The sequence below is a fragment of the Cibotium barometz genome, chromosome 41, assembly GCF_041138505.1.
Source record: "Cibotium barometz isolate CiBa-2024 chromosome 41, ASM4113850v1, whole genome shotgun sequence".
NCBI classification, from domain to species: domain Eukaryota; kingdom Viridiplantae; phylum Streptophyta; class Polypodiopsida; order Cyatheales; family Cibotiaceae; genus Cibotium; species Cibotium barometz.
The window spans coordinates 18,541,839-18,566,315 of NC_141086.1; the positions used below are offsets into that span (position 1 = coordinate 18,541,839).

At 38.2% G+C, this 24,477-nt stretch overlaps 1 pseudogene across 1 annotated transcript; it reads right to left on the reverse strand.

Annotated features, from left to right (window-relative positions):
* Positions 1-347: 347 nt before the first annotated feature.
* LOC147614738 (zinc-finger homeodomain protein 2 pseudogene) lies at positions 348-3,007 on the reverse strand (annotated as a pseudogene). The gene has a single exon (XR_015262962.1). The product of XR_015262962.1 is annotated as a zinc-finger homeodomain protein 2 pseudogene (transcript).
* Between the last annotated feature and the right edge of the window lie 21,470 nt (positions 3,008-24,477).

Below are 24,477 nucleotides of genomic sequence, written 5' to 3' on the forward strand. Positions count from 1 at the left end.
TGAGCTCCAGACTGGTACGAATACCTCTTGCTTCACATAATTATTAAGTAATTACAATTAGCAAACATTAATATCTCTTAGTTACTAAGTATGGCTTCTGGAGTAGCTCCTGCTTCTGCACCTGCACCTGCATGATTCACTGTTGCTGCTCGCGCCGCGGACGAAGCATGAAGACCTTGTAGTACCCATATCAAACCCTTGATATTATCGCTAAATTCATTCATAATTGTGATTCGTTAGTATAATCATATCATCTTAAGCAAATTAACCGTGTGCAGCCTTTGTATGTACTTATATCTGCAGCCCCTAGATATTGTTAACATCCATCCCTGCAAAGACAACTGCACATCTGCAAATTAAGATTAAAAGCTCAGATTACAACTTTGTTTTAGTGTTAAGTAACACACATAGAAAGGAGCTGCACAGAGGTGTAGGCTCAAATGATTTGATTGACCTGATTAGAACGAAGCCAGCAAGCCTTTTTTAGGTCAACCACCATTAACCGGCCAAGTAAGTGGATGCCAACACTTTATGTTACATCTCAATGTAGTTTTCTTGTCTATTTCAAACAACAGTAGACACACACACACCCCACCACACACACATCATGGAGCAAGTCTAGCTAGGGTTTTGGAACAAAGTGCCCAGCTAGCTAGGATCTTGAGAGATGGCAGCTATGTTGTATGGTCCCTTGCCACTCAATTGTCTCTTCATATACAGAAACATCAAAGGGCATATTGCACTACAATTTGAGCTTTACAACAAGCAAAAACATGGTACCAATTCTGTTGGAGAAGTCTCCAACTGATTGACATTGTCCAAAAAGGGAAAAATCTATGTTGAAGAGATGATGATGCCCTCTCATGGGCAGAAAAGAAGAGGTTTCTAGGGAGTGGGGGTGGGGTGGGTTCATACCGCGGCCTTCTTGCCCAGTGTATGCTTGTTATTGTGCATCCACACCTTGAGAACATGTCTCTTCACACCAATCTCTGCACAGAATTGCAACACAGCTTGCTCATCATGCTTCTGGATCCTCCACCCTAGCTTCTCGGCAAATTCCCACATCTTCTCTTTCTGATCTGCAGTGAACTTGGTCCTGAACCTCTTCCTTAATAGCCCACCAGAGTGTAATGATGCATGTGGTGACAGGAGACCCCCATTCCTATCCTGATCATCAAAGTCTGGCCTCCCTCCACCCAATGCCATTATCATCTGTGATGGGGGCGGCATAGACATCAGAGTGACTGGCGGTGAAGCGAGAGGCGGGGCAGGTAACAGTGGGCCAAGCCTCTTGGACTTATCCCTCTCACCCTCCGCCTCCCTCCTGTGAAAATTTCTATGACAATCACATGCTGCACATCTGAGAGCTTCCAAGGTTCCTTCTTCACCACTTGGCATGAACTCTCCACATCCATCTAGTGCATGCCCTCCTAGGCTTGCTGCATGGTTCTTCAAGCATTCCCTGTACTTAACAGGCTTCTTAACCTTTACCAGATCCAGGTTAGGAAACTTCATCTCTAAACCTAGTCTGGCTTCATTGTCTGCTGCAGAAGGCATACCATTGCTTGTTCCAGGACTGAGCCCATTACCATTGCCTCCTAGCATCCTTGTTGTAGAGGCCTCATGCATCTGCGTAAAACCGGTGCCGATGGGCAGTGGGATTTGGGCTGGGACTGCGTCTTCTTCATGGCCCTGATCTAGCTCCATTATGTCCTTGTAAACAAAAGATGGGCTAGTGCCCACTACATGAGCTTGCTGTAAAATCCCTCTGTTATCTTTTACCCCAAGGAGTGTACAGAAGATGGGTTTTACTACACAGTAGAGGAGCTAATCATGGAATTCCCCCTACTAATTTATCCCTAGAAGATGGGTTACTACATGAACTCACCATGTAATTCCCTCACACTACATAAGCTAAGCATGCAATTGCCTCTACTGGCTTACCTAGCTAGTGTAAAGCAGAGATGGGTTACTGCTGACTACAGGAGTTTAACATAGAATTGGCTGTATAAGTGTATCCAACTAAGTTCCCAGAGGTAGGTTAGTGGCAAAATGCCCTCTAACAAGAGTTTAGGAGATAATTGCCTCTCTTATCTGACCCAGGTAGGGGCTAAGAGATGGGTTAGTGCCCCTTAAGTGCTCTTTTTGTAAAAATGCCTCTCTTGTACTACCCAACTAGTTTTCAAGAGATGGGAATTTGCCCATTGTAAGAGCTAGTAGTGTGTAATAGCTCACAATATAAGCAGAGCAGATGGTTTCCTCTACGATCTGTACCCAAATTGGAGGACAGTGTATATATAAGCATGGATGAAGGTGAAGAAGAAGAAGAAGAAGAGACGGTGAACTGGGTTCATGAGCTTTTAACCCCTGTTCAAGTTTTGGGCGGGAAGAGCTCACATGAGAGGATCAGCAGCTAGGACTACACTAAATATTGGCAGCAGCAAGCCTGGGTTCCACAGACCAGAAAGTGAGGAGACAGGTGAAGGGTGGGGGAGTGACTCAGTGACCCCAGGTCCATGGAATCTAGCAGGCAAGATGCTTATTGTGGCCTTTAGGTCATTGAAACTGCTCTAAAGAGCAGAAAGGAAAAGGCATGAAAGTGAGGCTAAAAGCAAAGGAAAGGGGGGTGTTTTGGGGAGCATGGTGGGTGATGAGAGAGTCTAGAGGGAATATTAAGAGTTGATGAGCGAGAAGCTCTGAATGCTAATGAAGAAGACACAATGATTAGAGGCGAGTGAAGGGAGATCTTGGGAAGTGTGTGAGGGAGAGAGGAGACTGGAGACAGAGAGAGAGAGACAGAGACAGAGACAGAGAGAGAGAGAGAGAGAGAGAGATTGTGTGTGTTTTAGCGACTAAATGTAACAGTTAGAGAGAGAGAGAGAGAGAGAGAGAGAGCACCTCCATAAGTAGAGTAGAGAGAGCTCAGAGCAGGGTTCAATGGCAAGAAGAAAAGGCAGAGAATTGATTGCTGCAGTGCAGTGAGAAAGAGAGCTCGGCAGAGACAGCGGTAGTTAATCACAAAGAGAGGGTAAAGACTTTAATCCAGGCAGCAGAAAACAAGGCGTGTGTGCCCAGAGAGGGAGACAACGATAATCAATCCTCTACAACCGCCTACATTGTTTACAGGCTCGTTTGCCTACGTGGGTCCTCCCAGACTTGGCGCCCGCCCACCATTCATTGCCCCCCCGCCCACATCCACTTCCACAACTAGCTTTGTCAGTCCTAGCCTATAAGCTCACGGAAATTTCCTGTTAACCAAAATCCAAATAAAAGAACCTCCATAAATTTTTTATAAAACAAGAACGAAAAAGCACATTTCATTTAATTACAAGGGCAATTTTAATATTTTTTTCCTTTTATACTTTAATATAATTTCCAGCTTTGTCCCAAAAAAAAAGCACATTTAATTTAATTACAAGGGCAAAAAAAATTTTAACAAAAAGAACTTCTGGTTGGAGAAGTCTGACTCCTAGCTTAGAGCTGCTTCCCACGCAAGGGTTGGGCAATAAAATGTTACAAATATAGTTAGCTATACCTTTCAGCTGAAAAATAGCGAGCCCCTACAAATACCTACGACTTTCAATAGTTCAGTAGGGTTGCGGGGGTTTCGTTCAACTCGGCCAACCAAATCATTTTCTAGAGAAAAAAACAAATCACAGCGAAGTTCACGTTGAGTTCCTTCTTGAATTCCTTCACCCCACTAGACATGGTGGGACGTCTTCCCTCCCCTCCACAATTTTTGCAGCCTTACCCCCCATAAGCCTTGGGTGGGTCGTGGCTCTTAATACTCATGGGTCTGTTAACGAACGTGCCTCCTCCAAGAGGTCATCCTTCACTGATTAACTAGAGCTTTAACTACGGCGGTGAGAACCAGGATGAATCGTGAAAACTTTTACACTTCCTCAAGTATTTCTGCAAGCTCGACTGCTTTCCTGCTAATTTCTTGTTTCTTCTTTGATGCTTGCACTGCCTTTTCACACGTAAGGTCTACGGAGCTTCCTCCATCTTGTTCATCTTGGAGTGAACGTCCCACATCTTGGATATGGTGTCCACCAATTTCATCTGCACATACATGCTTGCTCTCAGGATGGGTAAAACATTATTTTGCACATTATTAAACACTTTCTGATTTCTAGCAATCCATGCAGACCACAAAAATTCTACTCTAATGACATTCCATAGTTTGGTATGGCATTTGGGTGCTACTCCCAGAAGAATGTGTTTTGCTAGGTGAGAGGGCCCATAAAGAGAGAGGAGATGCATGCTTGAATAAAGGAAATGGCTTCCTTGAGCCCACCATGAAGAGGTGTGGGCAAGGGATTCCTCAGTCTTGCCACATTGTTTACACATACACATTCAATCTCCATTCCTATTTGAAGAGCTCTGGAGTTGGTCCATACAGTTTTGTACATGATTGATCATAGGAGGAAAGAGTTTTGGGTTGGATAAGCGGCGACCCACAAGTGAGTGAATATGAAGTTCCTCTAAGATGATGGAGGGAGGACCTGGGGGGGGATTGGGAGAGAAGACTTGGAGGTCTACCCCAGGTAAAAGCTTTGTGAATCAAGTGTCCTTTGAGTTCAAGGAGTGGGGGAGATCCGAACCCCAATGGCTCAGCTTGTCCAGTATGAATTAAGTGTCCCTTTGTAAGCCCTTGTAAGCCCTTTGTGAAAGCCTAAATGTTTCTTGCAATTCCCTTGATGATTTCCATGCCCTCCGATTCTTTTGTCGTGCATGTCAAACCAATTTGATGCCTTTTTTACATGTTGTGGACCTGCTTCAATTCTCCTTCTCCAATGAAATCCCCGAGAATGACAGAGAACTAGACCGAGTCCTCTTTCATGATGTTGACTTTGTGCTGCCGAAGTTAGAGGGAGAGGGAGAGTTCCCCTTTTCTCTTATTCCATGAGTTCCATATACCTTTGACCAGTGGGCTTCCAAATGGGACAATCTAGATGGGACTAAAGAAGAGAGCAGGGCCACGGGGTCATGCCATCTTTAGAATTGCTTCAATCTATGTTTGTTTTGGTTTCTGTGCAGAAGTGTGGCCCAATTAGATGAAGGAGAGAGAAATCATCCACTTGCCACACTTAGCCTGTTAGCTAGTTCCATTATATTTAGGATACCCAACCCACCATGGGACTTGGGGAGAGTGTAATAGACCCATGCAACTTTAAGGATTTTTGTATGTTAGGGCATCACTTAGGAAGTTCCTGTGCACAAGGACTCCATGCTCTTCAAGTCTTTGTATGAAAAAAATATTCGTCTGTCTAGGACCCACATCCACCTTTGATGGTGACTCCAAAGCCATGGGAATCATGAGTAGCAAGTCATAGGGCAGGATAAAGAGGAACAAAACCACAAGTAGGACAATTATTTGCTAACTCAAATGACATTCATATATGCTTTCCGCCTTAAATCATGTCTCTTATGCTCAATTTTAGGGACAAAATTATGGCCTAACATCTAACATCCATAAGGGATATCTTGTCCCCCTAGCATCTAACATCCATAAGGGATAGCTCGTCCCCCAAGCATCGAATCACCTTTGGTTGAAATCTTAGCACATACATTCATTATACTACATGGTCAAATATTGATGCAAAAAGATGGTTAATAATATTGGGATAACCCTCTGTCTATGGTTTGGAGCCTCACACATGGCACACCCCATTCCATGTAAACTTTCTTCCATACAACGTATGAAGGGATAGTTCCACTTTGGCACCTTGACTAGGTGACACAAAGGCTTCATCTCTTGCTTGGAACATACCCTTAGGCCACGTGACCTTGATCTTTGACCAAGATGAGTGGCACTTGCTTCCCACATGAATGTCCATCAATGTGACCACATATGCATCCCCTGCATTTCATCAACGCTCATACCAATGTGCTTCCATCACCACAAATTGGTGGGCAAACTTGCCATCACCAAGGGCTAAACACACACGTATCACAATGAGAAAAACAACAGCTAGCAACTCCCATTAGTTTTGTCCTCAAACTTTTGTTGTTGGCATTCATCCTTTCCAAACAACTTCTTTTTTGGCATTCTAGTTTCTTCGACGTTGTAACCTCTTGCTATACTTGTTGGCCAATCAATCATTTGTGTTGCATCCTAATCAATTGGCATATTGTATTCTCTATGTGCCTTCATTTTCATGTCACAATTTGGCAATATAGCCACCATCAATTTGTTCTTTTATCCCAAGCTAACAATTCCTTTTGAGTGAAGTTAGTAGACCTCATTAGAGTTGTTTTGCTTTAATGTCTTGCAAAAGTTGACTTTGTGGCACCTACTCTTCATAGCACACATTTCCATTCGGCACATAATCATACAAGCCTTCCTAGTACACATTTCCATTAGGCACAAAATCGTACAAACCTTCCTAGCACACATTTCCATTAGGCACACAATTATACAATCCTTCCAACACACATTTTGTGACATTTTCACTTGTTGTGTATGTGATGTAATCCATGAGTTCTTATTCTAAAGGTATTATGATTTCCTTAGTCCCCACATCATGTCCTTCCTCACCCTCAGAGATGATCATGATTCTTGTTATTTTTCTTAAGTCCACTTGTTATTCTTCATTTTTTAGATCCTTAATTACCACCTTGGCACCTTAATTACCACCTTGGTCTTCTTCCTTTTCTAGATCCTTAATAACCACCTTGGCACCTTATAATCATCCTCGTCTTCTAACAAACTATCAAGCCATGCAATACCATCTTCAATTTGATGATTCATCCACAACTGGATGGGTATCTTGCTTTTGCTCATTGCTTAATGGTCACACTTCCCAATTCATGAGTTTATTTTAAAAAATTTCCTTTCAAAATCATGTTAACACTTAGTCTCCTTAAATGGGAAGTCATTATCATTGCATTCATCTTCTAAGCCATGGCTTTCCATTTCACTTTCTGATGAGTTCTCTACCTCTATGTTGGGTTCATCTTCTAAACCATGGCTTTCCATTCCAGTTTCTAAGTTCTCTAGTTGGGTGATTCAACATTTCCATTGGATAATTGCCTTGGTAGCTAGCTTGGAGCTCTTTCTTAGCTATATCACTTGAAGTATCATATATTTGTATCCCTCGTAGATTGTTTACTATTTAGAAATCATTCCTAATAATCTAGGGAGTTTTATGATTTTTTATCTTCTTGCTTTTAAATAGGTCCTATTCTTGTACACAAAAACACAAACTCTAGGAATGGTGAAGAAGAGGGCATAAATTATGTTAGTTTAAGTTTAAAACTCTTATTATTTTTTAAAAGAAAGTGTTTACCCTTTGAGTTATCTTCTAAATTTAATGTTCAGTATCACTTCTACATGGACAAAAAAGTTAATCTACATGATAGAGATGTATTGAGGCAAACCATAACAGCCTTTTGAAAAAGGAATGTATGTATTTGCAAATGTGAAAATTGTTATCTTTTAGCTCCATGTTACCTTAGCTAGATAATGGTATTTAATTATGGGCTCTCAATATCCTTATAGCCCTTTCTAATACTTTTTATACTTAATAAATCATGAGGACCAATGTGCCACAAAAACTGCTCACGTATCATTCAAAATTGTGTTCAATCAAAAAAGAATTACAAAGAAATTGATATTGGATTTGGCAAATAAGTCACGGTACTAGAAAATCCAAGACCTTTAAGGATTGAATCAATATTTTCAAGAGAGTTCCTTAATCCCCATCTATCGGTTTGCTTCATTACGGGATGAGCTACTTCATGATATGTAGTACCTGCACTAAAGAGAGTCAAGTTGTGTGATAAACTAAAGTATCGGATTTGAAAGGCATCACATCACAAACATAATCTTTGTTACTCACCAGGCACTTATATAATGTCTTATGTAGTCTACAAAGAAAGTACCACCACTATACTACTACCAAGGGTTAATTTTGATAATGCAATGGAATGAATCTAATCAATATTGTAACAATATGCACGTATAGATATGATATTTTCTCTCATGAATGTACGCACATTGTGGACACACACACACAAATTATACTTATACAGAATGGATAGCAATCTCTCTCTCTCTCTCTCTCTCTCTCTCTCTCTCTCTCTCTCTCTCTCTCTCTCTCTCTCTCTCTCTCTCTCTCTCTCTCTCTCTCTCTCTCACAACACACTCCCAACTTCATCTCCTCCTCATTTAAAAAAAGGCTATGTGGCATGCATGCATGGAAAAATGGGAGTGTGTTGTGGGAGAGAGAGTAGTAGTGCTCTCAAATTTACCTCTTCCTTAATTTCACTACAAGAGAGAGGAAAAGGGATATTTGGGCACACGAGAGAGAGAGAGAGAGAGAGAGAGAGAGAGAGAGAGAGAGAGAGCGATTTCAATCTAATGTGTGTCAACGTTTCAACATATGGATGTGTAAAGACTATTTCATCAAAGTTAAAATTTAAAAAGTTTTTAAGAACCTTATGAAAGATAATTTATACTTTTTGAGTTTTCTATCATTTTCAAATATTTTACTTGTCTTTACAAATGTCAAATCCTCCCATCCTAAATGTATTCATGAAAAAACATTAATATTTAAGTTTATTTAAGTTTATTAAGTTTATTTATTTTTCAAAAAGACAGTTGAAAATTACGTGTAAATCAAAAAATTGATTTGACATTATAGTCCTTCAAAAAAAATTCTTTTGTATGAAAGCTCTTGTAATCATGAATTGCACTAGTAAAGTATGTTTTTTCCTTGATGGCATAAATGTTTTTTTTTCAAATAACGATGTTGAAAAAGTAAAACCACATCTCTTGCAAGGATAATTCAAAGAAATTTTGTTGTATATTAAAAAACAAAGTGCTCATGCATGCTTGCACACACACACACACACACACAAGCACATAAACATGCACACACTTTTTTATTATTAAATTTAAATGTCAATTGAGCTTAACCCCATCAGTTCTTACACATGAGACTTTAAGCATTTAATTCAACGATGGGCTTACACCTTCGATTTAACCTTTCAATTAAATTCAACCTATCAATTAACCTTACTCTTTGGTACCTACAAATGAGCCGATGACCTCCGTTGCTATAGCATTTAATTCTCCTAAAATGTGGGGTATCAAGAATGGGCTCCACATTTGCATAGAATATCTCTATGCATAATCCACCTTCATCCATGAAACCTATGATGGCCTCCATGAATGTAAATTCAAGATCTCTAGGAGATCTTACTTCTAAATACAACCCCACCTTCACCATAGATCCTAACGATGGTCTCTCTAGAGGTGTTATTACTAGATTTCTTGGAGATCAAGCTTGAAAACCCAAGGCTATGCCACCTTGTCTATATAAGGGCTAGAATGGACACTCTCTACATAGTTCTATGCACAAGTGCTTGCTCTCTTTCTTAGACCAAGGTCCCCATGGCCATGGCTAACACTGAAGTTACCCCCACTTATACCCTCAACCATCAAGTTTGGCCAATGGTTCTTTCTCTCTCCTCCTCCTCTTTCCCCATTATCCATGACATGGATAATAGAACTGCCATGTTTTGTTAACACCTACAATTCCCATGGACAAGGATAATAGAGCTACCATGTGCTGCTAACACCTACAGTCCCATTATTAAAAAGTTTTATATTTCTTGTTTCGATGGATGTAGGTATATGTTGCGGGTTTCTGAGGATAGATTATCATTCATTTAATTAAAAAGTTTTATATTTCTTGTTAACACCTACAGTCCCATTATTAAAAAGTTTTATATTTCTTGTTTCAATGGATGTAGGTATATGTTGCGGGTTTCTGGCCATTATTATGGATATAGGCATAGGCTTGGTTATGTACAGTAAAACATTGGTTATCTAAGGTTTGAGTGTTGTAAGCTCACAAGCTTAGGTGAAGCAATATGTTGACCATTTGTTGAAACTTTTGACATGTAGAGGTTCACATAGGGTAAAGTATTACTAAAGATCTTTGAATAAAGCTCTTTATTTCAAAATTTTTTAAATTACCAAAATACGTAGATTTTGGGGGACCAACCTAGGCAAAGAACCCTTTTAACTCAAAAAAGGGAAAAATGGGCTTAGAAAGCCCAATAATCCTTGACCTCGCCTATAGTGAGGCCTTTGACTTGAATTGTTACAGCATAAATTTCTTCTTAAAAGCACCATATTCTTCAAAAGAGTCTGGAACAACGTCTTCAAGGAGATTGGCACGATGTTGTTTTGGTTCCTCCTCTTTCTTCTTAAAACAGTCTAATTCTTTGTGTCCAAGCCGTTTATAGAATCTACATCGAATCTTCTTGTTGGACTTCCAATTCTTGTTCGTGCTAATACTGATGCTAATTTACTCATCTTTTTTCCTTTTGTCTTTTTTTTTATTAAAGGTGATACCAAATCAAAAGTAGTAGCAAAGCATGATGTAAAACCTCTAGAGCTTGTTGGAATTGAGTAACTCCCTACATGCTCTTGACAAAACCATTTTATCTACATCATCGGGTTCACATTTTAGGCGCCTTGAATCACTTATCCATCTAAAGTAAGTGTATGAAGTTGGAGCCAACTTTAAAAAAGGCATGACAGAAACCATATTTGTGACTTATTTCTCTCATGGCTTCACTCTATAGAAAACCTACACATTCAAGGGATATTTTGAACATCCCTTACCAATGAATTTTAAGTATTTAAAATGACCCCTTTTTCTATACAAAATTATAATTTCTTCCCCCCCCCCCCCCCCCCGAAAATCCATCTTGAAAACCCTCGATTTAAGTATATGTTTGTAAATTTGCCACAAAATTATAAATTAGAAAAATTATTATATTGAACACATAAATATATACTTACCTATTTTTAAGTGAACCCCTAAGTTTTTTCAATAGAAATATAAACAACCAAAACCAGGCCTTAGAATTCAAAGTAACCCTAGGACATATGTATTTCAAGTTTTTCATGCTGTCCATTTGGCTTTAGCTTATCTCAAGGCTTGTGGAGGTTTAGTATGACAAACTCTTATTGTATTGAAACATTAGCCCCTTTTTGTTAACATGTTCTTCAATGTTGAAAGATGAATAACATTTGAGAAACCTTAGATATATGGGTCCCTCCCATACATTGAACCACACCATAAGTTGTCTCATATAGTCCTAGTGTGAAAACACTAGGACTATATGGGTCTCTCCCATACATTGAACCACATCACAAGCTATCTCATATAGTCCTAATGTGAAAACACTAGATATGGACCCCTCCCTTACATTGACAACCACACCACAAGTTGTCTCATACTAGTCCTAGTGTGAAAACACTAATGTGAAAAACACTAATGTGAAAACACCCAAAGGTAAGAAAAACAACTAGGTTTGGGCTTGCCACCACTTCTATTATGGCTAGTTGATTTGTCTCCTTGGTAATTCAATATGTAAGTTAGCATATGGTAGTGATGAGGGAACTTATGATGAGCTGACATAACAAGGACTTAGGACTTACCATACTGTGTGAAAAGATAATTAATTTCATAATTTTCTTATTAGTCCTAAAATGCTGATTGAAACTAAAAATTTAAACTGATATTTGGTTTATGCTAGTTTTATAATGGGTAGATTGTTTTCATTAATGGAACTTAGTGGTTGTAGTAGTTTCTAGTGGTTAGAGGTTCTTTTGTATCGTTTATAGTGGCTAGAGATGGTTTTAAATTTCTAACTTGATAGACATACATTGGGACTATTAGAGCACCTTAGTTTCTAGCTTGGAGTTTGTTGGTCTTATGGGCACACCTTGGTTTCTATCTTGGAGTATGCTAGTTTTGTAATGGGTAGATTGTTTTCATTAATGGAATTTAATGATTGTAGTAGTTTTTAAGTGGTTGGAGTTTTGTTTGTATCTTTTGAAATGGTCAAAGATGGTTTTGAATTTCTAGTAGTTTTCTAGTGGTGGTTCATTTGTATCTTTTTTCATGATTAGATATGGTTTTGACTTTCTAACTTGCCAAGCATACATTGATATTATTCAAACCCCTTGGTAGCTAGCTTGTGGCCAAATATATGGAGCACCCCCTTTGTAGGGTGGGTATGTCAACAATGCCCAAAGTTAAATGGGAACCTTGGAAGCCTACATATGTCTTTTCAACGTTAAAAATCATTACTAAACATACGCTTACACTTGTAATAATTTTGACTATTGTAGCATTTGCATGAATAATCCCTAGTGTAAGTAGTGGCCATGGTTGTGGTTATAGTTTCAATTTGTTAGACACGCACTCTTGTGGCAACTGGTGCACCATCCTAATGTTTGCTGGCCATAGGTTTTGGGAGAGATTCTTGTCACTGAGACTATGGGATCAATTTTAATAAGTATATGTCCCCTCAACACACAAATCTAGAAGCAAACATTCTGTCAGCACTCAAATCTAGATGCAAAAATCTTCTTAACCATGAAACTAGGTGTATACATTGTCAAAAGGAAAAACATGAGCATGAATGTTTCTATGCATGCCACTTGAATTCTTTACATTTTATGAAAAAATGTGCAAAAATAATAACCTTTTTGCACCCACAAGAACATGTCCCAAGTTAAGCACTATGGTGGGTCAAAATTCTTGATTTCACATGGATGACCTTGTTCTAACAAAATTGATGACAAGACAACATCATCATAAGTGTAAATTGGTCAAAAAAGAGGGCCACTAGGGCGGATAGTGTTCATGTGTGATGCAATTTAGCCAAGTGTTGTTTTGTTGGTTTTGCAAGGTTTTTATTTCTATTTTACACAGTTAATCTAGAATTTATATGGTGTTCCAAGACAATTTTGCAACATCTCCATTGCGGACCAAATTAGAGAAAAATTGTAAGCACTTTATTTGAGTACTTCAAGCATTGTGAGCATCATTGTGCTATTTTTTTCTCTATGGCATGAATAAATAGCTTCTTCAAATGTCAAAATGCCCAAAAATAGACCTGTAAAAAATCAAGCCCAGTCACTTTACTCTACTGGGTTTCTCCTAGGAAAGAGGCCATTGTGTAGGTGTTGGGGATATGGATAAAGTATACATCCCAATGTTTATAGAGAATGTGCAAACTATATACAATGAATATGAAACATTCTCTCTTTTTTTTTAAAAAATAAGCACGATTTATGTTTAGCCCAGAGTACATTCCACATTCCAAAAGAACACTTCTAGTAAGATCTCTTGCCAATGTAGGTCCCAATTATGTATGGGATAAACACAAAGGTTCAGTAGCTTAAGCATCCCTTCATTAGCTAGATAGCCTATAAACAAGTGAGTAATGGTCTCTTGATCTGTGTTTTTCATCTCGGGTAGAGTCCATTCCCATAGCCCATTTAAAGGCTCTTTCATTTGTCCACAAAGCTTTGTTCATAATCAACCATGATTCTTTTTGGAGGAATCACTGGCAACTATATTTTTAAGAATTTATATCCCCACTATTTTCTATCCCATAAAATTTCCAGTGGTCACATTAAGTTTGCAATGTGATGGTAGGGGAGAGGGGATAAGTGTTAGAGCGGAGATTAAAGTAGCAACACATAGCAAGTATGAAGGGATAGATATAAGTAGATTGAGTCACTTACACACACTCATAAGTAGATATAAGTAGAATGAATCACTTACACACACTCATAAGAGTGCATACATATGCTCGAGGGAAAAAACCTCCTAAAAAAGGAAAAAGTTCCCCAACCCATTATTAGCCTTTGTTGACACATCACTACCATATAAATGGCTATAAATCCCCCCTCTAAAGTGATGATGTGAACATGTACGTGGACCCTATGGTTGTGATCAATCCCCAAACAATGATAATCCCAAAGCTTTGCAAAAATCTTCAAACTTCTCTTGTAACACAGCCTTCGTGAACATATCTGCCACATTATCATATGTAGAGACATAAGTTAGGCTATCTCTCTGCAATGAGGTGTGACATAATGATAATGCACCTCAATGTGCTTTGTGCGAGCATGAAACATTGGGTTCCTCGCAATGTGGCTAATGTAAGTATATATTAGTGTGAAGATGGAGGTGGGGGACTACTATATCCAACACCAAGATCTGCCAAAAGGCATCTTAGCCATACAGTCACTATAAAAGCTAACATGTACTTAGATTCATAGCTCAAAGTGGCCATTGTTGGGGCTACTTCTTACTGAGTCACGATATACATGAATCACTAAGGTGAAAGAAAAAATAATTGGCTCGCATGTCATAACATTTAGCCCAATCAAAGTCACTGAAAGCATGTAACTCGACATCATCCCCTTGGCATAGAATAAGCCAAGGGATTGATGATGAATACCCTATAAGTATTTGAATAATTACTTGGTAGCCCCTAACAATGCTTAATTTTGGGACTCTGCATAACCTTTCTCAAGACTGGGAGACCACAAACTAAATGTCTATCCTTGTATTACATAGATAGATGAGGCATCCAATAGCCTATTAATAAAGTGATGCATCAAATGGTTCACTTGTACCTTAGAGACTAAGCCTAGCACGTCTCCTACTATTGTAGCAATAGGCTTACAATATTTAAGACCAAATCATGTAAGCAACCTCTGTATGTACTTTAACTATAATATCACAATACCATCATCACGCTGCATAAATTATATGCCCAAATAATAATGTAACGAGCCCAAATTTGTCATTTGAAATGAAACATGTAATTCAGTCTTGAAGGCTAAAATCTACTCCTCATTAGGGTTTGTGAGAAGCATGTCATCAACATATAAAATGATGACCAAAAAATAATCTGTACTCCTCTTTACATAGAGGGTCCTCTTAGTTGGACTGTAGACTGTTATAAAAATCATTTGCAACCAAATATACATTTATCTTCTCAATGCCATGCTCTCGGAGCCTGATTAAGACCATATAAATCTTTTCTTATTCTGCATACTTTACATTTCTACCTCTTCTCAACAAAACCGTGAGGTTGAGATACATAAACCTTCTCGTGTAAGTCACCATTTAAGAAGGTAGTCTTGATATCCAACCACTGATGTACATTCCAACCATGAAGCACTACGAATTTAATAATACAACTAATCCTAGTTATATGAGATGTGGGTGCAAAGGTCTCATTATAATCTATGCCATTCTCTTGAGCATAACCCTTTATTACAAACAAGCCTTGCCTCTCCTTGTTGTGATCAATGCTATCATCAACTTTAAGATTAAGCTTAAAAACCCACTTTGTACCAATGGACTTTTTACCATAAGGCAACTCTGCTAAATACCAAGTGTCATTTTTTAGTATTGAGTTGTATTCATCTTGCATAGCATGCATCCAATGATCATTTTCCTGTGCTTTCTCAAAGGAAACAAGTTCCTCTTCATTACATATACTAACAATGAGAGCATGGTTCACAAAAGAATACAATGCATCTTTTAGGTAAAAGGGCTAGCTAATTTTCTTTCCTGCAATGCCTGCACCAACCATTTTGGAATACTCTTGGACTCTGTATGGTTACAAAATTCCCTCCTCATAAATAGGCTAATCTGTGGGCTGAAATTATATCTAATTTTTAGCTAGCATGGGCTGATTTGCAACACCTTTTTAAGCATTCATTTGCTCCACATAAAGCTATCCGACATTGAACAAAGGTAGGAGTGTATCAAAGATGTCTTGTGAGCATACATTTTGTTGTTTTTTTTCATAAAATCATGGGTTAATGAACTGAGTTCTCAACAAAGACATCTCTACTCATCACCAAAATCTGCTTTGTAGTCAGATGGTAGAGTCTATACCCTTTGTTTTTATGAGGATTCTTGTCATTCTCACAATTGTCTCCAAGGCATTTGTGGGGCATCTGTTTAGTACATAAGTGGCACATATAACTGCCTCTAACCAAAAAACATGAGGTAAATCCTGGCCTTTAACCATGCAATGTGCCATCTCTATGAGAGATCTGTTTTTCCTCTCACCCACACCATTTTGCTGAGGTGTATAAGTTATTGTGCATCGATGTTTTATGCCTCTTTCAACCACATGTACATGAAAATACTTTGACATATAATCCCCCCCTCGATTTGTACTACGAAGGGTGCCAACTTTACATGAAGACACATTTTCAACCATAGAAACAAAGTATCTAAAGCATGTAAAAACCTATGACTATGAGTTTTCCTTCAATAGATACACCTAGGTGTGCTTGGAGGAGTAGTCATCAATAAAAGTCATAGAGAAGAGATATCTCCCGATTGATAATGTCCTCATGGGACCACATACATTACTATGTATAAACTATAATTTTTGGATAGCCCTAACTGATTCATCTTTCAAGAATGATGCCCATTGCATCTTCCCTAAAATGCACCTCTCACATACACGTTTAATAGGGGCCTCAAGCTTTGACAAATATGACACTCTTTCTTACCTTTTACACAATGAACTTCCAAAAATCAAGTGATAGAAACATGCGTGCCATAGCTCTGTGTCTCTACGTTACTCATAGCACGTGGTTAACTGAACAAGCATTATGTGCTAATCTCTCATACATGTCCAACCTATAAAGCTCATGGCTTATAGTACTAGATACCACAGTGATGTCTCTAGCACTTCAGTCATAAACTATATACTTGTCATCAACAAATTTGACCAACCAAGCAATGGCACAGATTGGCAGCAAGTTCTTTTTAATGCTTGGCACAAATAGGGCTTATGAGAGAATGATTGTCCCACCATTTGCAATAGTGAGAATAACCTTACCAACACTAGACCTGTCATCTTAGTGATGGAACAGATTGACATCAAGTTCTTTTTAATGCTTAGCACAAACAGGGCTTGTGAGAAAGTGATTATCCCACCATTTGCAATAGTGAGAACAACCTTACCAACTCCTTTTACACTACTCGATAATACAAGGAGTTCTTTATACATGTGACTATTTCTCAAAGAGGATAAGACTCAAGTGGGGAAAATAAATCACGTTGAGAAATAATGTCTTACTAGTACCACTATCAAAGTACAAGACATGTTTATCTATTCACTGACATGCATACATCATGGACATAAGGATTATAATTTTAGTGCGTAAATGAATGCCCAGTCATCATGTGCTGCACAATTCTCTAACTCCTCCTTTTCAACACTTGGCGGTGCAGATGCCATCAGCCGCCCTACAGCCATGCTTGACTCTTTCTTTTTATCCTTCTGTAGCCTTTTTCTACGTTCATTTATGTAATGGCCTAGCTTCCGACATAGTAGTTGCATTTTCATTTATTCTTAGGCTTATCACATCCTTATCGGCATCCTTTCCAGAAGATTGGACTGATTCTACCTTTGGCCTATAGCTGCCTTGAGAAAAGACTATGCCCTTACCTTTTTAACTGCTGGTAGTAGCAAATGCCTAATCTCTCACACACATACTAGTTCGATTTTGTCAAGATTTCTCTTCTTGTAAAGAGCAATGTAACCAACTTATCAAAAGTAAGGGCATTGGTGTTACCCTTCATCATGGAGTAGAAGTGTAGATGAAAGACCCTGGTATGAATCTGGTAGAGGCTACGAGAATAGTAGACACCAGGTAACTGTCTGGATAGGTGTCATCAATACATGCCAGTCCTGAGATCTTTAATCCTTATAAGTAACTCATCCATTAAATCTCCCTCATTCATATGCTCGGACTCTAACTACTTGTGCAAGTAGTCACTTGCATTTTGTTATGCACTTGGTAAAGTGCAACAAGCACATCCCAAGCATGCTCCATAATTTTAGATGAGAGAATATGATGGATAATTCTCCTTTTACTGGAAGTGCCACTAATGCATGTGCATGTGTATCCCTACCATCCCACCTAGTTTGTTTCGCTATGGGAGGTGTGGAGGCAGATGCCACAATTACATCAGAACTCGTATCACCATCCAAAGTACCTATTCTATGCTTCTATGCTATTATGCTAGCAAGGCAGGGTGTACCTCAATGTTAGTAACAACATTCCAAATCCCTTTGACGAAACAATACATGGCACATCATATAGGACCATACAAGTAGTTAGTCCCGTCAACCTTATCCTCATCGAAAAGCATACCAAATACATCACTACCTGCCATTCATGCAAATAATTGATCTCTTAGACATAATGCAAATATCCCAACTATCTACTACAGGTACGTCAATGCCCACTAAATGCAACCAATATGCCACTAAATCACTGATGTGATGATGGAAACCTGCAAAGTGTATGAAAAATTACAGAGTGTAGAGTGTGGAAATGATACTTAGTGTCATGCTGCTTCTACTGTGAGATTACCCAAAATCGAACAAAAATAGTTCGAACTAACTCTCCCCTCAGGTGCCTACAAAAACCTTAGAGCATGTAAATGCGTCCCAAAATGCTCCAAAATGTGCAAAAAAATATCCACCTAAGAGGATAGCTCAATCTAAGACAATCAAAAGAGAAACTCTAGGAGAAGATTACAAGAGGGTGAGAGCCAAGAGAAACTTCTCCGATACTTATTGTTGGAGTGGAGATCAAAGTAGCAACACACACATAGATGTAGCAACAAGCAAGAAGAGAGAGATGGAAACACAACACTCAAAGTAGATTGATGAGAATGAGTGAAGTACAAGTGAAGTGACATGATAAGGTCACTTACACACACTCATAAGAGTACGTACATACGCTTGGGGGAAATAACCTCCTAAAGAGGAAAAAGGTACCCTGGCCCATTATTAACCTATGGTTCTTCAGTAATGCATATGTTTAGGAAATCTTTGGTATTCTGCAGACTTTTGAGTTGCTCAACAAAAAAAAAAAGATTCTACACTGCTTCTCTAGAAACTTTAGATGGGTGAAGCATGAGAGAAAGTACAAGGTTCTAGGAAAGATAATATACTTAAGTACAAGAATTCTTCTTGCAAAAATCTTGCTTGAAAACCATTCAATCTCTCAATTTTCTTTTGCATTTTTTCCATAACCCATATCCATCTTTGGTGCAGAGTTACATTGAACCCCATGGGGATTCCTAGTAACCAAAAAATGTGCCTTTCTTTAATCTCTTTGTAACCCTATTCTACCAACCACTTGGGGGGTCCCTTTGCAACCCTATTCTACCAGCCACCTGGGGGTCCCTTTGCATGGTTTTAATCCATGTCTTCTCATGATTTATACTGAGCCTAATGTAATGTAGAAGACCCGGAGACATTCCCAAAAAGTTTCTATAGATTGGGGATCATTATGCAGAAGCCCATTAGTATCATCAGCAAATTGTTACACACATGCCTGCCCTTTATCCTCATGCAGATCTATGCTTTTCAGCACCCCTTTGTCCATTGCATCCTGCACCAGCCAACCAAGTGCATCTGCTACTATAGCAAAAGAACAGGGGACAACAAGCATCCTTGTGTGATTGATGAAGTGTGGACCAAGTCCCATATCCTTGAGGGCATGCAGGATGAAATCCCACCTAGTCTGTCTCACAAGACTTATCAAAATCTATTTTAAAGAACATGAAATCTTGATTAGACTTTTGGGCATGTCCCACTCCTTCCCATAGGGCAATAATAACTACCTTTATAATGAAGCCTTTCTGCTTAAGTCTGATCCATTGCTTGAGGTTGTCCGACAATCTTCTCGCACGACCTTGGCATAGATTTTGTAGGTAGTTGAGAGCATGGCGATGGATCTCCAATTGGAGATGTCTTCTTTGGGGCCCCTCTTATGAATGAGTTTAGTCACTCCTCCATTAATAGACAAGAAAAGAGCCCCAAATTTAATAGATTCTTGCTAGACTCTAAGGAGAGGGTTCAGCAAGAAGCCCTTGAAGGTTTTTAAGAATTCTATCGACAGGCCATCCAGACTAGGACTTTCGCCATTTTGCATAGGGTCAATAGCCATTTCCAATTACCCCCTTCTTAGATAGGCCTAATTTCAGAGTAGTTGCCAATCTGGTGTGGGACTGCTTTTTCCCACATTGAGAAATTATCATCATTGCCTTCTCTCTTTTAGCTGAGGGGAACTTGGTCTCACTAAAGATGGTTAAGAAGTGATTCCTTAATACATCTAAGAAGTGATGCCACATTTCCTAAGTTATCCAGTAAGCGGGGGATGCAGTCTTCTACGATTTCTTTTTTAACAAGGAGAACATTTCTTTGGCAGCTGGCCAATTTTCCCTACCCACCATTCTCTTAGGTATAGCTTAATGTGTTGGAAATTAATCTTTTCCTCCCTTTTAAGATCAACTTTCACGTTTAGGAGGTCCTCATGGATCTATTTTAACCTCATTTATTTGAGCTTCCAGAGCTTTTAGTTTAGTGTATTTTTGCTCTCTACGAGAGGATCTGATTCTAGTGACTTCCCTATTTATGTCTAAGAGGAATTCCTAAGAATCCCTTAACTGAGTTAGCCCAAGCTTTGGCATGGGATTTGAAAAAAATAAAGCGACCATCCCAAATATATTTAATGCCTTTATATACTTGAGGGAGTTGGAACAACTTAGGGTTAGTGTGGAACCACCGTGCTTTAACTTTTTGGTTACCTTGTTCCAATCTGCATAATACGATAATTGTATGATAGAACAATGGTTTATTTTCGCAATTCAAAAAATGTGAAACTCAAACCATTTAAGCTCAAAGTTCCACTTTTTTTTCGAAAGCATAGACGAAGGATTTATGTGAACATTGGTTACATGCTTGCCTTATTTAATGGGGGAAACTCATTTGGTGTGCAAAAATGGGCATCGTTCAAAATCAAGCATGACTAGATATAACATGATTCATGCCAAAGAAGAAAGGAAATGAGGGGCAACATGGGCATGTTTACATGTAACACATGGTTGCTCTGGTAGTTGAATATCAACCAGTTAGAAAGTGGAAAATCCAAGTGGGCAACCGTCTCCTACGTTGCCCAAGGCCTAAAAACCAATGGCCTAGTCACTTTTTGTATAAGTGGCACTTTTACAAAAAGTGTCAATTAAACAAAATTGGCACTTTGCGAGTGTGTAAAGCTCTTGAGTTGTCATGCCAAAATAGCCCTTGTTGAGAGTCAACTGTCAATTGAAATATGGTAGTGCAAGTGTGTAAGGGGAAGTTCCCAAATGGAGGTTTGTCTGGCTTGTTGTAGGGTTACACAGGGAAAAGATATGAAGATAAGTTGCCCAAAGTTTGGACCTAAAACTAGAAGATGGTATATAAAGGAGAAGTAGTCAGTTTATACATTTCTAGCCTTGATTGAGAACCCTATTGGCATGAGACTTGATGTGAAGATATGGACTTAAGGAGGACTATATGGAGGAGTAGACTCCCAAGGGTTACACTAGTGACTCTTTGCTTGTGGCATGTATGCAATTGGCTTATCATATATCTTGGGAACCCTCATCTTTTGTTTGGGAGGAGGAGAGGTGGGATCAAATTTGTAACTTGCTTAATAGTGATTGGAAGTAGGATGGGAATGACAGTTGTATAAAAAGAGATCTTTTGTATATGGTTGTACTTAACTTATAAATACAACTATACTTATGTTCCCAAAAAAAGAGACGCTTCGTCCCAACCTGCAAGTGAATATGGGACCAAAATGTTTGTTTGTTATTAATTAATTAGATTAGGTGAATATGGGAGCAACCTGATTAATGAGGAGGGTCGAAAAAGAAATCAACGGTTTTGAACTAAAATTGCAACTCTGCCATTTTTGGCAGATTAGAGAGTTGAGACTCTCTTTTTTTTTTGGCAAGAAAAGCCATAAAATAAATTAAAAAAAGATGGAAATAAGTACAAAAAAAGAAGTTTGGTATGAAGAAGGGTAACTTCATATCAGGAGTACCAAGGTTACATTTGAGATCATTACTCTTGCTCCAGAACTTGTACGAGAAAAGAAGTTTGGTAAGAAGAAGGGTAACTTCATATCAGGAGAACCAAGGTTACATCTGAGATCATTACTCTTGCTCCAGAACTTCTTTGGCAATGGTAAGAGTGGAGGCTCAGGCACGCCTTGCGTCATTTATTACAAAGCTTCAATAAATGAGGGGCCCATGAAGTTATGAAGCCACTTTTTTTTTTCAAAAAAAGGGCAGATATATTGATGATAGAGAGAGAATCCAAGGTTACAAAGGGGCCACGTGTCTGTTATGCCGTCAGACACAGCCAGTCACGATTCTGCATGTGCTTACGCGTGTGAAGGAGCCCCGCTTCAAGTCTCCCGATGATGAGCACCCGCAGACGGATGACCTGAAGGAACTCCTCGCACTGCACCTGCAGAACACCTTCAGTTTGGCGGCTACGGCAGATGAAGCCACTTTTTTTTTTTACTAACAAGCGCAAGAATTAATTAAGAGAGACAAAATTACAATAATAGGCTGGGATACAGCACTGGGATCCACTGATCACCACAGACATAGCAATTACGTATCTCGATAATCATTAGCATAGTGCTTCAATTTTAATGTGCATCTCATTCATTAAATGATCCGCTATTATGAGATGGGGAATCTGGTGGGGCCCGGGGGCTTAATTAAAAAGTTAACAGTTGAAGCCTTAAATAGAAGACAGGAAACATGCTCATCAAAGAAATGCAAGGTGGGCCATGGGCCAATGGCTTAATTTGTTTTTTTTAATAAAGTGAATAGTTGCCAGCTCACTGGTCAGAACGCGCTAAATCTCACGGAAAGCAAAAAACGGTGAGCCGTCAGATGAGTTGATCGGGCGGTCATGCACTCGCGTCTTTTTCTCACGCGCTTTCCCAGTGTTTTTATCATCACCACGTAACGACCTATCATTGCAGGTTTTTTTTAAAATAAAAGTCTATTTCTGAATTTTTAAATAAAAGGGCTTTTTACAAATAAAAGGGTAATTTTAATTTCTAAATTGCTTCAGGTATTATTACAAATAAAAGGGTAATTTTAATTTCTAAATTGCTTCAGGTATTATTACAAATAAAAGGGTAATTTTGCAGGTTTTAAGGGTAATTTTATTTTTTAAATAGCTTCAGGTATTATTACAAAATAAAAGGGTAATTTTAATTTCTAAATAGCTTCAGGTATTTTTACAAATAAAAGGGTAATTTTTTAAATAGCTTCAGGTATTTTTACAAATAAAAGGGTAATTTTAATCACAATTACAAATAAATTACCCTTTTATTACAAATAAAAATTACCCGGTAATTTAAATTTCTAAGTAGCTTCAGGTATTATTACAAATAAAAGGGCAATTTTAATTTCTAAATAGCTTCAGGTATTATTACAAATAAAAGGGCAATTTTAATTTCTAAATAGCTTCAGGTATTATTACAAATAAAGAGGGTAATTTTAATTTCTAAATAGCCTCAGGTATTATTTCAAATAAAAGAGTATAATTTAATCACTAATAATTTACCCTATAGAAGGGTAATTTTTAATTTTAAATAGCTTCAGGTATTATTACAAATAAAAGGGTAATTTTAGTTTTTAAATAGCTTCAGGTATTATCACAAAAATAAAAGGGTAATTTTAATTTTTAAATAGCTCGTTAAAAAAAATAGTAGGATTAAATAGCCTCCGTGGATGTCGAATTGACGTACTAACTATTATCTAGCAATTATATTATTTGTAATAGCTTCAGGTATTATTACAAATCACAAATAAAAGGGTAATTTAAATTCCTAAATAGCTTCAGGTATTATAAACTCCCTTTTATAATATAATTTCAGCCTTTCAAAAAAATTATATTATATAATTTTGAAATTTTGATTGAAATGGTAATTTTTGGGATTCCAAGGTTCATTTGCTTCATATGTGCCTATCGATGTACCATTACACGTCACCGACAAGGATTAAAGGCTCATTTAATAGTTAGTTAATCCTGTACATTTGCAGCTTTAATGGCAATTCCGTCCAGATTAATTTTTGGGGATTGAAAAATGGGGTTGAGTCAACGGATTTGGCAGCATTAAATATATATTGGTAGATAGGGTTAATTAATCCTAGTTATTAATTAATCGCTAAATTTTACCACTTAGGTTAATGATTAGCTTTGGTGATGAGTTTTCAGATTAATGGTTTCTATAAATACGTCAATTATTTATTACTCTATTTTTTTTAAAAGACACAAGGGATTATATTATAACATAATCGAATACAAAAAGCTTTTTACACAGAGAAGCATAACTCTTTAATGGATAGATCTTTTAAACGCTACAAGTTCCGAAATTTTCCTTACTATTGATTCATCCCTCTGGTTGATGATCCTCATCTCTTCTATTGTTTCCCATGCTTGATTAAACTGGGAGTTGGCTACTTGGGTGAGTTCGTCAAGTTTCTTGTTGGCTCTACTAACTGGCTCTTGGTGCTTGCGTCGTAGCTTCTTCATTGCTAATTCTTTATCCAGTTTTAGTGCTGACTTCTTGGTGTTGACAATAGCTCTATCCACATTTGTCAAAACCTGTAGCTGTAGACATAGAAAGCTGTCAGGGCATGAACCGGGTCCATGTGCAGGAAGGGCCTAAAACACAACTGCATTTTTGGATTTCCCCCCCATTGATGCTGGCATCCTCTCCATCTGTCAAATTTCCTTTGT